The sequence below is a fragment of the Ambystoma mexicanum genome, chromosome 6p, assembly GCF_040938575.1.
Source record: "Ambystoma mexicanum isolate Mex_15411 chromosome 6p, UKY_AmexF1_1, whole genome shotgun sequence".
NCBI classification, from domain to species: Eukaryota; Metazoa; Chordata; class Amphibia; order Caudata; family Ambystomatidae; genus Ambystoma; species Ambystoma mexicanum.
Window position 1 is genome coordinate 386,162,693 of NC_090935.1, and position 17,023 is coordinate 386,179,715.

The window sequence follows — 17,023 nt, forward strand, 5'->3', positions numbered from 1 at the left end:
ATGGCACTCTGCTTCTCAGCTTCGCCACTTCTGTAGCCAATATAGTTTGGTTTGCCTGATCCACTTATTGTATCTATAATACTTGTGTTGACTTCTTGTTTTGACCACTATGTAACCTGGCCTAACTTTGTATCTACACTCTTCACTTGTAACTACTTGCTCTTATTATATGTGTAACCTGTCTATGTTCTAAGTTGAATGCACCCAGATACCTCAGGGTTGGGCCACGCTATACAAATAAATAAACAAAACTAACCTAAGAGTTGCCAAGCTGCGTTTTCAACTCTTTATGAACCATTCGTGACCTCCACTCCTTATAACAGGAAGCGCCTTGAAGCGAATCAGTTCATAGAGCTGCACTATAAAAGGGTTCATTTATTAATGCTAGGATTTTACTTATTTATTTATTTGGTTATTTATATAGCGTACCTAACCCGGAGGTATCTGGGCGCAAGTTTACAGATTACAATTAAGGTACAAGAAGTTTCATTACATGTAGCAAGATAGATAAGTAATGAGGGCCCTACCAGCATTGCAGTCAAGGAGAGAAACATGCTTCAAGCATCACACTTCCTAGTGCTAGTTAGTTTTTGGAATGGGATCAAGCAAAGGGATGTGCCAGAGGAAAAAGGCTGAATGCATATTTTTTCATCAACAATAAAGTAATATTAATCTGTAGAGGATGAACTATGGATACAACCTACTGCCCTATGTTGGAGTAAGTATTGGACAATTAGCCCACGAATTGGACTGACATGTGCACAAACTACTCGCCCAACTGGCATGGCAGTTCAGGACAATATTGCACTGTGGGCGAACACCCAACTGTGAGGATGTTCCAAATTCTCCAGGGGAACAACGGAAGAGGGGTGTCGTTAGACTGTGGGAAAAAGGGGGCAGTTTCACGGTTAGGTTGCAGCGTTGCACCAAATTGTGTCTTGAAGGTACTGCAGAACACTCAGTGAATACATTAGGAGTGGTTTGGCTATGGGGTAAATCAGTCATGCTGTCACTTGATCTGAATATGTAGGCACATTATAACAATATCTGCAGAATGGTGCTGAGGCATGGACATTTAAAGGCAAAACCTGGCAAAGGGTGAGAGTGCATTAGTTTAGGATGCCACTATTAAAAATGGCATACATATGTGGCGGCAATAGTAGTGTTTCGAATGCACGTCCTACAATAGTTACGCTATTTAACATGATTACTCCCGCTCTTTTACAGCGTGGATTTAGGGAACCTTTACCGACCGCTTGCTACTTCGCTGTGATATTTACCTCGACCGGAGACTTCTCGTTCCAGTCAGCAGGTGCTACACTGCTACCTCCAGTATTTATTACTAGCGTTATTCTTTATCCTACCTATCATCTACCCTGTGGGTGCGGTGATCGAATTCGTTCTATCTTATAATCGGCTCACTGATTCTTCATTACGGCACCTCGCCCTCACCCTTGACTCTACCCTCAAGGTGATAGCCCTCACTCTTGCGCTATCACTTTTTCCGCTATATATTCAGAAGTCATTTCTTTCATATAGACCTTCTATATAGATTTTATTATACTCCCTAGGACTGTAATAGATAATACCCGCACTACTCTCCATTTTTCACCGTAATATCAGCACGCCACGGGATCTTATCCTATCGATCACCCCACACATGGATATTCCTCACTTCTAACTTGATCTTAAGCCACTTGATTCTACTGCACCACTTAACCTTGTAAATCGGGACGGTCTTTTGATTCTACTATTGTGTTGTGAGCACATATTAAGCTTTTTTTCTTTAAGCAATTCTTTATGCTTAATGAATATATATATTATATACTTTGTAGGACTGAATAATTCTCCTACATCTACCTACCGACAAAAGTAGAGAGCCCCCACCAGCACCATTAAAGGTAATTATACCTTATTATACTGTGCGCTAGTTCTTTCATTTGAACCTATCAAAGTATCTAGCTACCCACAAGCTGACCCTTTGTTTTATGTGTCTTTAATCCCACAGATGCTATGAGACAGACGTTGATTATATGTATGATCCAATAAGAATTAGGTTATGTCGTATAACTACCTTCTCCTGATGAATGTTCTACACTAATGTTTAAAAGAACAGAAACATGTCGAGACACTTCTCTGGACTAAAAACAGAGACATAAATCTATCTATGACACATTCATTTCAATAGAATCTGGTACTTGACTATTTGCTTTACAAGCACCAACTGTGTATGTTTTTTCTGTGAATGTGTTTTAACTCGCTATTTAAGCCTGTTACGCACTCCCTGTTTTATATTGGATGTTAAGTATTGTATTGTGGACCATCTTATTTAATTATATGTTTTAATCTCTATGACTAACTATTAAAATTGATACTGATCTTTTAACACTGACTGGACCCCCTCATCTGAATTATAGTTTTTAAACTCTAGCATCTGTACACTAGCTTTGTCTCCTAATATATATTGCCAATAGTAGTGTAACAGTGTTGGTCCCTAAGCAAGTAATGCAAGCAAAAGATGGCTGGTTTACAGGATGGGATGGTGCCATGCGACACAGGTTCAAAACACAGGGTCCTTCATCCTTCTGTTGTTCATAAATCAAGTAGCATGAGTGTGTAATAATTACAGCACCTAGAAGCAGTCCTTCTGCATGACGCTCTTTATAGATCATCACATTAGTATTATATGATGCAAGTATAAGGGCACTTATTGCAGCACATAGTAAATTGTGCAGGTTGCTGTTGTCTGATGGCAAAAGCTGGCAATCACTGGGAGTAGATGACAATGAAGCGAGTACCTTACTATGCAATGACAATACAATAAGATGTACATTTGTGAATGTATCATGCAAAACCTGACAAATGATGGTAACTTGCACATGCCATTCAAAGAGGAGGCAAATTGCGATGGTACATGTGCATGTGTTGTCAATACCAACAGTAGCAAGACAGAAAACATTTTCATTATATGTAAGGCAAACCTGTTGGCTTTGTGAAAGCTTGTCTTCTGGCTCCTTTACCCAAAACCTGAGGGTAACAAACATTATGTGCAACAATATTACTTTTTCCCTACTTAATTTTTTTGTCTCCCAGTAAACAGCCTAGGTATGCCAGAAAACTACAGGCACCAGGCCATGTGTGTTCGCATAATGGGCTTGCATTTAACAAATACATTCATTCTCTGAGATGTAGTATTTTTGTTCTCAGTGTGATTTATATCTGGAAATATTGATTTTATAAAGAAACCACAATGTTTTCCAGATGACAAGGAGTCACATATTTGACCATAAAACAGCAAACACCCAAGAAAATGAGCTTAGGCTCTACCACAAGTGCATAAATAAATGGTAATTCCTCCCTTTCACATTTATTTCTGTCTTCTCTTCTCTCCCTGGTCCCACAAATTCATTTTTCTCCAATCTCTGGCCCCTTTAAGCCATCAACAAAAACAAACGTCCTTTTAGGACCCCCTCCCTCCCCCAAGTCCCCAGTACTCCACTAGTTTTAAGGAGAAGTATATAGGTGCAGGTATTATCATGTCGCCAGTGTGCCACTTATGATATCAGTATCTTTATAGCCTTCGGTGCCGGATTGCCTACCACTGAAAATTCCTGCTTTGATTTCCCAAATTCAGTTAAATCATTAAAACTTGTTGATACTTATGCCTAATGTCATTTTAGAATCAATTACATTAATTTACTATTTTTGTGTGAAAAAAAGGGAAATTGTATTTCAATACATTTATAAACATGTTTCATTATGCACAATATTATCTCTATATGCAAAATTGGAGACAAATGAATTAGCAATATGTTGGTAAATCAAAATGTTGAAAAAATACTTAGAAGCAGGTGAAATAACTAGAGGTTTTGGAATATGCATATTTCACCACTATGGGGAAGAAGACAAACAAGAACTTAAAAACCTTTAGTCACAACATCAAATGAGACAATTAAACTGTTATTTAATCTATCAGAAGTCACAAATAACAAAATTATGGAAGATATTACATTTATCAAAACAGAAACAATCAATATTCCAGAAGCTACATTAAACACATATTCAATTCTGGACAACATACGAATCGACTTTGCAGCAGAAATCAAAGCAAAAAAACGAAGAACATTTAGAAGAGATGAACTTCAAAGAAGGCAACATATTACATTTAAAAAACATGATCATAAACATCAGGATAAAAACAAAGAAAGCACTCAAAGTGCTAAGCCCACATCTGGGTATACTATGGAATCATCAGTAGATATAGCATCTACACGTAAGAATTGGTATTTATATTGATATTTTATTTCTATTGCGCTCGCACACAAGTGTTTCAGAGCGTAACAAGGCAAGGGAGGGGATTAGGGGTGAACAAAACAGCGATCTTACTAGGCCCAGTGAAATTGAGAATGTGCAAGTGCATGGGAGAGAGGGAGGGGAAAAGTGCATGTAAGGGGGAGAAGTGGAAAGTGCGAAGCAGCGGAGAAACAGAGAAATAACAATAAATAAATAATAAAGGCAACAAACAGTGGTAATGCAGCCAGCAATTTGCAAGTGCTAGGTTTAAGGCAGCAGACAGGGTAGGTCTTATAAGTGCAGGAAGAAAAAGGGGGGGGGCTGTATGGATACAGATACAGACCCCAGTGCAAGGGGTGGCCCGGAGGCAGTGCGGGAGGGTGGCAGGGTGAGCAGGTACATGGGCCCGGAGGACAGAGGGTGGCCAGGTGCACAGTGCCAAGAGAGAACAGAGCAGCAGGGGAGAGGGGGATCGAAGGCAGAAGAAAAGAGGAAGGTCTTGAGGTGCTTCCGGAACCGGAGATGGTTCTCAAGTTTTAGAGTGGCAGGGAGGCTGTTCCAGAAGGAGGCCCCAGCCGAAGACATAGATCTACCCCCAGCTCGTTTCTTTGAAAAACGACTGACCCTGAGGAAGTTGGAGTTAGAGGAGCGAAGAGCTCGAGAGGGGAGGTATTTGCGGAGGGATAGCTGAAGGTATTTTGGACCCAGGCACCAGAATGCCTTGTGGCCAATGCAGAGGGTTTTGAATTTAATCCTTGCATCCACTGGGAGCCAATAGAAAGATTTCAGAGCTGGAGAGATACGATCCCAGGGCTTGAGGCCAAGGACAAGTTTTGCAGTCCTGTTCTGGATTAGTTGCAGAGGGCGGAGAGTAGAGGCAGGTAGATTTAAAAAAATGCTGTTACAATAGTCCAACCTAGAGAGAACCAGAGCTTGGGATACCATGAGCTTCTGGAGGAAGGAGAGGAAAGACAGAGTACCTTTAAGGAGGTGCAGTAGGTCATTTTTTAGAGACCTCAGAGATGTGGGCGGAGAAGGAAAGGGTGGAGTCAAACATGACCCTGAGGTTCTTAGCCTCGCAGGTGGGAGTAGGAGGAGGGCCAAGGGAAGCCGGCCGGAGAGTGAGGGGAAAGGATGGTGAAGGTGTGCTGATCAGGAGGATCTCCGTCTTGCTGGCATTCAGACAAAAATTATTGGCGGCACACCAATCTTGAATGGCAGTTAGGCAATCAGAGATGAGAGAGGGAGAGAAGGTGGCAGAGGGAAGCCTGAAAATGAGTTGAGTGTCGTCAGCGTAGCACTGGAAATTAGAGCAGAAAATGGCAATGCAGTGCGCAAGAGTTGCCAGGTATTGGTTGAAAAGCCAAGACGAGAGGTTAGACCCCTGGGGAACACCACAGGTATAGAAGAAGATAGATGATAGGAAGGACCCAAGTTGGACCTTGTAGGTCGATCTGAGTGGAAAGAGGTCAGCCAGGCCAGAGCCTGATCAGTGATACCCAGGTTTTCACGGAGACGGTTGAGCAGGATGGTATGGTTGACCGTGTCAAAGGCAGAAGAGAGATCGAGGAGGATGAGGACAGAGGGAATGTTAGAGTGAAGGTTGGAGAGCAGATCTTCACGGATGTTCAGGAGAGCAGTTTCTGTGCTTCTGGCAGCTCTGAAGCCAGACTGGTGGTCATGGAGACAGCCAACAAAATTGGAATGAAGGTTAAGCTGAGAGATGGGCAACTTTTCCAGGAGTTTGCCCAGAAAGGGTGTAATGGAAATTGGGCGATAGTTAGCTGGACAAGAAGGATCAGCTGTGGGTTTCTTGAGAAGAGGATGCACAAGGGAGTGCTTCAGAGGGGAGGAGAATGATCCTGAGGCAAAGGAGTGGATGCAAAAATCAGCAAGGGCCAGAGCGAGGGTGTCAATGTGGTCCTTGATGGTTTTAGAGGAACAGGGATGAACCTGTTTTGACAAGGCTTTCATAGATTGGACTTGTCTAGCGACCTCATCAGGGGAGAAAAGAGGAAAGGACGAGAAGGATGGTGGGCGGGATGGCTAAAGGAGGGTCAGCAAGCACAGATGGAGAGGGGAGAGGAGGAGTGGGAGTTGAGAGAATGGACAGGATGTCCTGGGTTTTTTAAATGAAGTGAGAGGCATGGGCATTGCAAAGAGCCTGGGAGGCAACAGGAGGGGTAGAGACTGCAGCAGGGTTGGCCAGCTCCTTGCAGATTTTAAAGGGTTTGGCCGAGTTATTAGATGCCGCAGCAACACAAGCTTGAACGTGGACTCTCTTCTTGGTGAGGACAGAGAGTCGGATTGCCTTTGTAGCAGGCGACAGGCCAGTTTCTTAGAGGATGTACAGGAAGCCCTCCATTTCCTCTCAGCCACCCTACACTTACGTTTAAGTGTAGCTAGGTCAGAGTCATACCAGGAATTGCACTTAGCTTTGGATTTCAAACGGAACCTCATGACAGGGGCAAGAGCATCAAGAGTATCAGAAATTGAAGAGTAGAGCAGAGACAGGGCTGTGTCAGGATGTGAGACAGCCAAAGGTGGAATGGGGAGGGAGAAAGTGGCGGCAAAAGCCTCAACTGACACACGCTTCATGGGCCAGATGTCCGAGAAGGTAGGTGGCAGTGTTGGGGTAGGCTTGGCTTTGGGGGAAGAGAGGGAGAGATGAGAGGAGAGGAGGGAGTGATCGCTCCAGGAGGGAGGAGTGGTCAGAGGGATGGAGAGGGGGAGGTCAGAGGAGATCAAGACATCGAGTGTGTGCCCTGCAGAGTGAGTTGGGCCAGAGAGGAGGATGGACAGGGAGAGGGAATCGCAGAGGTCACAGAGTACAGAGGAGGAACAAGGAGAGTCTAAATGTATATATTGAGGTCACCGAGGAGCATGGGTTGAGTGGTAGAGGCCAGACGGGAGGAGGAGAGGTCTGCCCACGCAGAGATGAATGAGGTGATTTGACCAGGATGCCGATAGATGGTAGCCACAGTAAGAGAATGGGTAGGCGAAAGAGAAAGCCTACAGACAAGGCATTCAAAAGCGGAGTAGGTCTGAGTGGGAATGATAGAGGCAGGAATCCACTCAGGAAAGACCAGGGCTACCCCCCACCAGACCTGGAGGATCTGGGTGCGGAGAGGATCTTGTAGCCATCAGGGAGGAGAGTTCAAAGCTTGTGGCAGAGCTGGCCGTGAACCATGTCTCAGTGAGACCAAGGACATCAAGATCTAGTTCTTCAAGGAGGTGGCAGATGACAGAGGAGTGTTTGACAGCAGAGCGAGAGTTGAGAGTAGCAATATGAAGAAGGTTGCCAGTCTTGAAGACCTCCCGGGGGGGTACAGATCAGAGTTACACCCTTTGGAGGAGAATGAGCCCTACAAGGGCAGAGGAGGAGGAGGAGAGAGAGGGTAAGGTAGCCAAGGGGGGACAGGAGGGGACAACAGGAGATGAGAGGAAATTGATGAGGCCAGGGAAGCGCCTATCAAAGAGGAGGAGATTGGCCTGAGGGCCTTGGACCTTGACAGTGCCATTTAGGTAGACATTAATGATGACTTTAGAGGAGTCGAAGGAAGCCATGAGAACTTCCCAGCGAGTGCCACTATTAATGGGAGAGGAGGAGATAGGGCAGAGCACAGAGATCATATGAGGAGTCCATAGATCTGGCAAAGGAATGACAAAGAGGATGTCGTGAGGGTCTGTCTGGAGGAAGCATTTGAGTAGGTTTCAACGACAGGAAGAGCAGGGTTAGAGGCCAAGATATCCTTTTTGAACTTCTTCCTGCCAGACTTAGTGAGAAGGGAAGGATAGTCAATGGAGAAGCAGTTGGAAAATATAGGAGAAACAGAAAGCGCCATGGGGGTGGAAGTGAGGAGAGGATGGAGAAACTGGGGGGGCTAAGGCAGGTAGGTGTGGGACAAAAGAGAGTGGTGAGGTCACTGGGCTGGCAAGTTACAGAGAAGCATCATTATACAAGCAAAATACAGAGAATCTCGCAATGGGCAGCAAGATTTGACTTTTTAGAAAAAAGCAAAAACAGTAAGATTTGCCTTTTTAGCACAAAGAAAAAACAGCAAGATTTGACTTTTTATCACAAAGCAAAAACAGCAAGATTTGACTTTTCAATCTTGGAATCAGATGTTAGCAAATGGTTTTAGTAAGCACTGTGCATCAGGACGACAACATGTGAGTAACAAGCAGAAAGAACAGTGATAGTCAAAGGTGGTAGGAGTGAGTCCATAAGGAGGGAAGTACCCATAGTTCTGGAGGAGGCAAAGTAAAGGCAGTCCAGATTTCTTAGAGGAGTGAGGTGGGAGCATCATTGTCGTTAAGAATGAAAGTGATATAGATACACCTGGAGTCAAAATGGCACATTGATATCTTGCACTGATGAAGTAGAATGATCTTTTTTAGAAGAACAAAGAAGATACATGAACAGCTACAGACAATAATCAACAAAACAAAATCTCACATTTAAAAAGACAAGATACATCAACAACTCAATCAAAAGAGGCAAAGAAGGAGGCAAAAAGAAAAACCGAACTCAAAGACTCAGTAATCATGACAAGATCAAAAAGGAATGTACAGTACAACAAGAAGAAAATGTAATTTTCTTCTTGTCGAATATAGTAGTTTCTTCAGAACTACAGACAATGCTAACAAAAGGGATCATATTCAGTCCTAGTGGCTTATTCAGTCCTAGCAATTATAATAACTTAATGCAAATCCATATTCACCTCAATAAATTCTGTAGAAAACTAAAACTCAAACAAAAAATTAAAATGAAACCAGAACTTCAAAAGCAACGACAAGCAGTCAAGCCAGGCATTTCAAAGATGTCAATCATATTTGTAGAAGACACATTCACCTGCTTTAATTTCAATGAGCAAGAAGAAGAACATCATGAGTTTAACTCAACAGTTAAATATATAAAAAGATGCTGTGATAACTAGCAAATGGAACTAAAATCCATCCCTTGCTTACCTCAGGATATTGTGAAAGATATTTATCAATCTTGTTTCTAAAGAACTATAGCATGGTAAAACTATCAAAAAACTTGGATCAACAAATTGGAAAAATGTAATTATTCAAGCTTTTTAGATAATGATGCAAACAAATACATGTCAGTAAGAATGATCTGACTTCCTCGTTGTATAGGAACACCTGTATTCCTATACCCACATACCTCCTTGTTAATTTGTTAATAACACCTGTACTGTATCTTCTTTATGCATTATTGTATGTAACTAAGCTCAAGTATTCTTGTAACTGCTGCGCCCGGCTACCCCGGGGTTTGGAGCGCATTATCAAATAATAAACTAAAACTAAACTAAACTAAAGACATCCATCATGGCTACTATCCTTTTTATTCCAAAATTGATAAGAAATATCAAAGATTCCCAGAATGCTAAGCAATAGTTAATGGTATTAGTTCACTTACGGAACAAACATCCGAATATATAGATCTCTATCTAAAACTGTTAGCCCAGACATTATCATCATACATAAAAGACATTAAAGATGCCATACAAGAACTTGAAGAAATTACCTGGTATGACAACCATAGATTAGTGACACTTGATGTCACCTCTCTTCACACTAGCATACAACATGAACATTTAATCTGTATTGTAAAGCATTTTCTAAAATCAAGATACATCTTGCTTAATGAGCACAATCAGAGGCTACTCAATAGGTTGCACTTTACCCTGAATCATAACATTGTTATGTTCAGTGGTTACATCTTTAAACAAACCCAAGGTACAGCTATGTCGTTAAAGTATGCACCATCATGGGACATTTTTAATTGAACATGTCCGGTAACCTTCTGCCTTTACCACTAACAATACATTGTCTACTGGGGCAGATATATTGATGACATTCTTTCCCCTCTTGCTCATCTGATTTCCTCCTTCTCTCCTCATTTCCAGTCTTATGCCATTAACACCCAGCTTTCCTTCAAACTTCCCTAGCTTCTGTTCCTCCTCTCTGATCCCTGACTGTGTGTCCACCATTCGGGCATGGTGTGCAGCTAACGATCTCTGCCTTAATGACAGTAAGATGGAGATCCTTCTGATTGGGATACCTGTGCCCTCTTTTCAATCTACCTTCTGGCCACGCTCTTTGGGTCCTCTACCTTCACCATCCTGTGAGACCAAACACCTCGGGGTCATTTTCGATTCCACTCTCTCCTTCACCCCTCACATCATGGACCTTACTAATAAAAGTCCCAATTCCAGCTCCACTCCTCACCTTCCCCCAGAAGCTCAATGTGTCCAGAGCTCTGGTCCTCTCAAGGCTGGACTATTGCAAAAGCCTCTTTCTCAATCTCCCTCTATGCCCCCTCCAGCTAATCCAGAATAAGGCTGCAAGACTTATTCTTGGCCTCAAGCCCAGGGACTGTATCTCTCCAGCCATAACATCTCTCCACCAGCTTCCAGTGGCTACGAGGATCAAATTGAAGACGCGCTGCATCATCCATAGGGACTTCTGGGGACTAGTACCACGCTATCTCCAACTGTCTCTCCCTAAATACTCCCCTGCTAGAGCCCTACTACGCTCCTCTAGCTCCAACTCTTTGACTGTCAAATGCTTCTCCAAGCAGAGAGTAGGGGCAGGTCTCTCTCCTCGGCTGGTGCCTCCCTATGGAAGAGCCTCCCTGCCCCTCTCAGAGATGAGCTGGACCTGCTCAAGTTCTGGAAGCTGCTTATGCCATTTATGTGAGTACCCCTGCATATCTGGCCGCAATGGCGCCACTTGTTTGGGAAAGCCAATTCATAATTCCAGGGGTGGAATCCCTCTGTATACCTAGCAGTGAATCCCATGTCAAAGTCCAGGGCGGGGCCTGTGCCGGGCATTGGTATCAGGTAAGAATACATGTTTAAGGAATGTGCCCAAGTGTGGTTATGCTGACCTCAGAGCTATGGGGCATAGCTACCAATGGCTAGACAAGACCAGTTTGTGAATTGTGTCTGTATTTAGACCTGAATGCCTATCTGACATTCTACCCGGGGATAAAGCCTCCAAAGTTTCAAGGTGGACTCCTATTGATTGTGTGGCAAACAAAATGGCTGAATTGATGCCACCCTGTGATTGGGTCTGGGTTCCCCCGTAGCCCCAATTCCCCATAAATGGGAACATTCTGCTCCTGAACTCGGCTGAAGGACTCTTCAACATGGAAGGTGGTGGCCTGAAGATCTTACCCAAGGAATACCTGCCAGAACCTGCAACTTTTAAATACCCTCCAGATGGTGAAATGGTGCCTGGCAACTGGAGATGATACTTTCTACTCCCTGGTTTAGATCAAGGAAGGTGCTCACTTTCCTGGAGTCAGTGGAAATAGCTTTGCCGTGAGTCACGGACCATCGGTAAGCCTTGCTTGACTGCTCTGTTGACTGCTTTGTGCATTGAATCCAAAATGAAGTGCAGAAGACATTCTGTAGCTGGCAGATGGGGTTAAGCTCATAGGTACACCAGTCATGGTTCCTCTATTTTCCTGCAAAGCAATCTCCTGGAACATCCAGTACCACTGTCGCACTACCCCCTCTCCACCGAGTGCATTGATATCGTGTTCATCACAGCTGGCACTGTATCTGTAACCAGAGCCAACGGCCAACTGAATTGCAAAGGACTATACACACCTACTGATTTGTACCCACCTAGGTAACTAGCGTCCAAATGCGCAAGGGTTCAGCGCACTGCTATAAATGCTCAAATAAAGTACTATAGACTACATTGCACCCTAACATAGACAACCACTTGTCTGTGACTCTACACACAATTTGGCCCTAAAAACTCTGTGGATAGCGAAATAGGAAAATAGGAACCAACAGGCCTAGAGAAATAATGAAACTGATTGTTTACCCCCTCTAGGTGCATTTGTGGGTCATCATCAAGTTACCTTCTCACGTAGGCCCTGTGGAAGACCATGACTCGTGCAATTAGTTTGGTTTCTGCCCATGGACACTGCTTTGCACTGTACATGTTTCCAGTGTCTGACATGAGAGGCCATCCTGAGCGTCAGGTTTTGCTTGCAGAGGACAAAGCTCATCACTTTTACTGGCCCAATATTGGGGAAATGTTGAACTTTACTGCAAAAACGTCCAGACTTACTAATGGCTTGATGTTGGAAAGAGAAGAGTCTCTAGTATCACTGCCAACAATGGGGGTATACTGAGAGAGGATGGGGATTGACAATTCTGCCCTCAATGACCCACTTAGCAGTTCCCACCCCAGGCATTGATTAACGTGGGTTGCTGGAGACCATGCAACCAGATTCTCTGAGGATACGGTCCCAGTGGCAGTGTGGGATCTAATGGTGTTATTCACAGGGGAGCCATAAGAACTACTATTTTTTAAATGGTGTTGTTGAAGGGACAAAACAAGGGGGGGTGTCCTGGGAGTCTCTCTGCCAGACATTAGTCCTGGTTGCGAGAGCCTTACTCAGATTCTCTAGCTCACTATCTTTCACAGAGGAGAAATATCCAAAACATATCAGTCTTTGCCCTGCCCTGGGGCAGTCCAGCAACGAAATGCTAGGCAATTCTCCTCTGAACAAGAGTACCAACAGCAACCAGTATTGTTTCCCTTGGCTTACAGTACCACAGCCAATGCATGCAAAAGGGGTCATGCAAGGGTTATTTAAGACCTGGGCCTTTTATGGTCATTTGGGGCTACAGTGCTACTGTTCAGAATGCCATGTCCAATACTGGCCTCCATCCATTGCTTCCATCCAAAGCGTTCTGCTGCTCTCGAGCTGGTTATGCTGTACATACGATGGAATGAAATAAAAAAAACCAAAATATTTGTGAATTAGGCCCAACATTGGCAGAATCAATGGATACATATTTTCTATGTTTGAGCACAATAATGGGGTTACACCATTTACAATTTAGATGGTGCATGACGCCTGATCTCTTCTGAGTAAATTACATGCACTAATCTTGCATTAGAGCGTCTGGAGCCCACAACATGGGCATAGCCTCATTACACGGTAGGCAGTAAGGGTTTACCGGTACCGGTATTTTACCGGTACCAGTAAATCCTTACCGCCTTACTAGGAGGTCCCTTTGCGGGTTGGAGAATTTAACGCCTGCTTTATGCAGGCGTTAAAAACCAACCCGCAAAGGGACCAGGGAGCTAATTACGGTACCGCAATTTGCGGTGCCGTAATTAGCACCTTCCCCATTCCCATTATGCCCTATGGGGCAAAAATGGGAATGGGGAAGGGCAATGGGGGAAGGGGGAATTACCACCCCACCAACCTTGGAATAGGGCAGTAATTCCCCTTTCCACCAAGGCGGTGCCGGTATTTTACCGGCATGGACCAAGGTGCTAATAGCACCTTGGTCCACCGCCGTCCGTGTAATGAGGCCCAAGGCATTTCTACATGTAGATGGAATGATATATTGGTTTGCCCATCTAACTCACAAGCACACAACATTCAGGTCGGCAGAACCAAAAGGCAGATATGCAGATTATTGCATCAAAAATAAAAACAACCAACAGTTTGACCTTTTGTGTAGGCCTGGGAAAGACACTTGCCAGGCACAGCCGCAGTGGTATTATCTGGCCATCGATAGTACCAGGTGCAAAATGGTGCGAGTACTTGGGCATCTAATAGCAGTGCCTAGCAAATGCCTAATACTTATACGCAAGCCAAAACTGTTGGCTTTGTCAATGCATGTTTTTAACAGGACTTCAGCGAAGGACATACAAAGCACTTATAATTCGAGGGGCGGAGGGCAACCTGGTTAAACCATGTTTTATTACATCAGTGGCGGGACTATAACTCCAATTAAGTAATTAACTCTCAGAAGACTGCTTTGAAAAAATACTAGCAGGCACTTTGAGTGCCACGTTTGATGGCAAGGCTTGAATAAAGCAAGCTCAAAGAGTTCCCATTAGGAGGTCTGTTGGGCAGGCAGGGGTAGCAACTAGGTGGAAATGTCCATAGGGATTATCATGGCCATGGGCATTCAAAGGGCGGGTACATAACTAAACAACAGCTACAAGCAGTGTGCCCCTCCTAATATGCCATTTCTCCCTATCTTTACTCTAATGCGATAGTTTCTGCCTAGCCCAAAATAAAAATGTCCCTCAAAGATGTCTAAGCAGACTCAATAGTGTGTAGTGGATTTTCGTGACACTCTCTGAGTACTGGGAAGGCTAAGAGCCGGGGTTGGAGGCACTCTGGCTCCACTGTGCGTTTTAGGAACTAGGAAGTGATAGATGAATGAGCGACACCTCCTCTTGTTTCCATGTTCCCATGTGCAGCGTCCACGGTACCAGTGCAAGTCCCGAGGCATTGAGGGGTTGTGGCTCAGTAAGTGCGCATTTGAAAGAGAGTGCAGGGTGTATGTTGTACACATGCGTGCGTGTGTGAATAGGAGCATGAGAGTGCTGTGTTTGTTGTAGCGTATGGGTGCATGTGTGAATGGGAGAATGGGGATGCAGTGTGAACTTAGTAACGCACGAGTGCATGCACGAATGGGGTAATGGGTGGAGTGTGAATGTTGCAGTGTATTTGTGTGCACGTGAATGGGTGAATGAGTGCAGTGTGAATGTGTATGAATGGGAGTGTAGGACGGCAGCTGGTGAGGAAAGCCTCGGAATGGGGGGTGGAGTGAGATGAGGGCCTGTAGGTTCCAAACCATGTATGGCCATGTTTTCTTACAGCGGTGTGACATTTTCACTGGTGTTATGGGCCAAGCCAACATGCTGAGTGTTCCTTTTTGAATTTCATGTTTGATATACGTTTAAACCAGTATTAAATAGATCATCTAATTACAAACATATAAAATAGTCTTACTGTGACCGGCACTTGCTCCACACTACAGTTTCTTAGATCGGTAAAAATTAAAATCACACTTTTTCATGCAATAGAAAAACATGGTATCATAATCTCGTATACATACATTTTTATCGAAAAACCAGGTGTGGCTGCCGTGGATCACACAACCTTTCAAGCCCAACAACAATGAAGGCAGACTCCAGGTTCTCCTGGTGGTTTTGAGCCCTTTGCCTGATTAAGAATATTGACCATGTTATGCCATTTTGTAAATAGATCTGTGCCTCTTTGCTACGCTACCTGTTCAGACGAGATCATTCTCATTTCTGCAGCTCTCTGCACCACCGAGGAGACCTGGCACTTTGGGCTTCTTCCAGTGCATTGCGGTGCATCTCCCAGCAAAGACTATGGGCCTCATTACACGGTAGGCGGTAAGGGTTTACCGGTACCGGTAAATCCTTACCGCCTTACTACGAGGTCCCTTTGCGGGTTGGGGAATTTAACGCCTGCTTTTTGCAGGCATTAAAAACCAACCCGCAAAGGGACCTTGGAGGTAATTACGGTACCGCAATTTGCGGTGCCGTAATTAGCACCTTCCAATATTCCCATTATGCCCTATGGGGCAAAAATGGGAATGGGGAAGGGCAATGGGGGAAGGGGGAATTACCGCCCCACCAACCTTGGAATAGGGCGGTAATTCCCCTTTCCACCAAGGCGGTGTCAGTATTTTACCGGCATGGACCAAGGTGCTAATAGCACCTTGGTTCACCTCCATCCGTGTAATGAGGCCGTATGCCTTCTACCAGAGATTTCAGCTAATGTTGGCCTTTCCTTTGAACCAGTAACACCCCAAGTAGATGTATTTTTATAGATGGCTCTGAAGTCGACGCCAGAAAATCCTGCTATACAATCAAGTGCACTTTTCCAAAATTCAGACCTCCTTCCGAAGCCCCCACCCATGTGTCAATAATCGTCATGTTCACCTTTACATTTCCCGCATCCAGAAGATTCAGCTTTGCCCATTTTCTTTAGTATGTGTGATGTGAAGTATTCCCTCATGAAACCTTTGTAGTGGCTTAACCTGAGGTGACTACTACTTGAAACCCATCTAGTATGGGTGCAGGCCGTAGCACATTCTCTTTCTGTGGGCCGGGATAAGTCCAGTCGTGTGCCTGTGAAGAGGTTGCCTCCCACTGCTGTCACAGCACCTTTCCTAGGTCTGGGTGCTTGTGGCAATATGTTTGCGTTCTCCCATGCATGGCTGAGTTGACCGAGCGTGCTGAGCTAAGAGCGCCCACCCCTTTTAGCCCTGCTCCACGCTACAATATACAGCATGGCCGTGTTGCAAGTCGCCTAATCCTGCTACCTGAGTCACCCACCACCGCTCACATACTCAATCTGGGAATACGTCTCTCGGCCACCTCTGAACATCACTACTAACATTATCTCCGGATGCCAGGTGTAATCGGCACCTAACCATCTGAGACTTTCGTTTCGAGATTCTTATTATATCTATCCACGTGTTTTACGCATTACTAACCATACCTGCGCACACTGCCCGGCCCATCCTACCCTACATTTTGTATCATTCGCCGGCGGCCCGCCTGGTCGCATTGTACTCCTCCTCCGATACCCCCCCCACCCCCAATGGCGTCACTAGCCAAGCTCCAAGATTTCGTCCTAGCATGTCATTGTATGTTGTATTACTGGCACTCATTACTGAATTCATTTTTCGTTAAATGTACATACTATTCTGTTCATTTATTACTGTCTAACAGCGATACTGCATTCATATTTTTAAAAGTGCATACTATTCCGACGCTGTCTATTGTTCAGCAGCCTTGATGTATTGACAGCTACCTCCCAAAGTGAGCTAATCGCGTGTATCACCCCTACTGCTCATTGCCGGTACGCTCACTGTTTCTTTGGCGCACTCCGACCCGCATAATTCCT

At 44.5% G+C, this 17,023-nt stretch overlaps 1 protein-coding gene across 3 annotated transcripts in view; it reads right to left on the reverse strand.

Moving 5' to 3' along the window:
* The window catches only part of FYB1 (FYN binding protein 1), an 838,597-nt gene that overhangs the window by 482,814 nt on the left and 338,760 nt on the right, over positions 1-17,023 (reverse strand). The gene's annotated exons all lie outside the window — the stretch shown is intronic.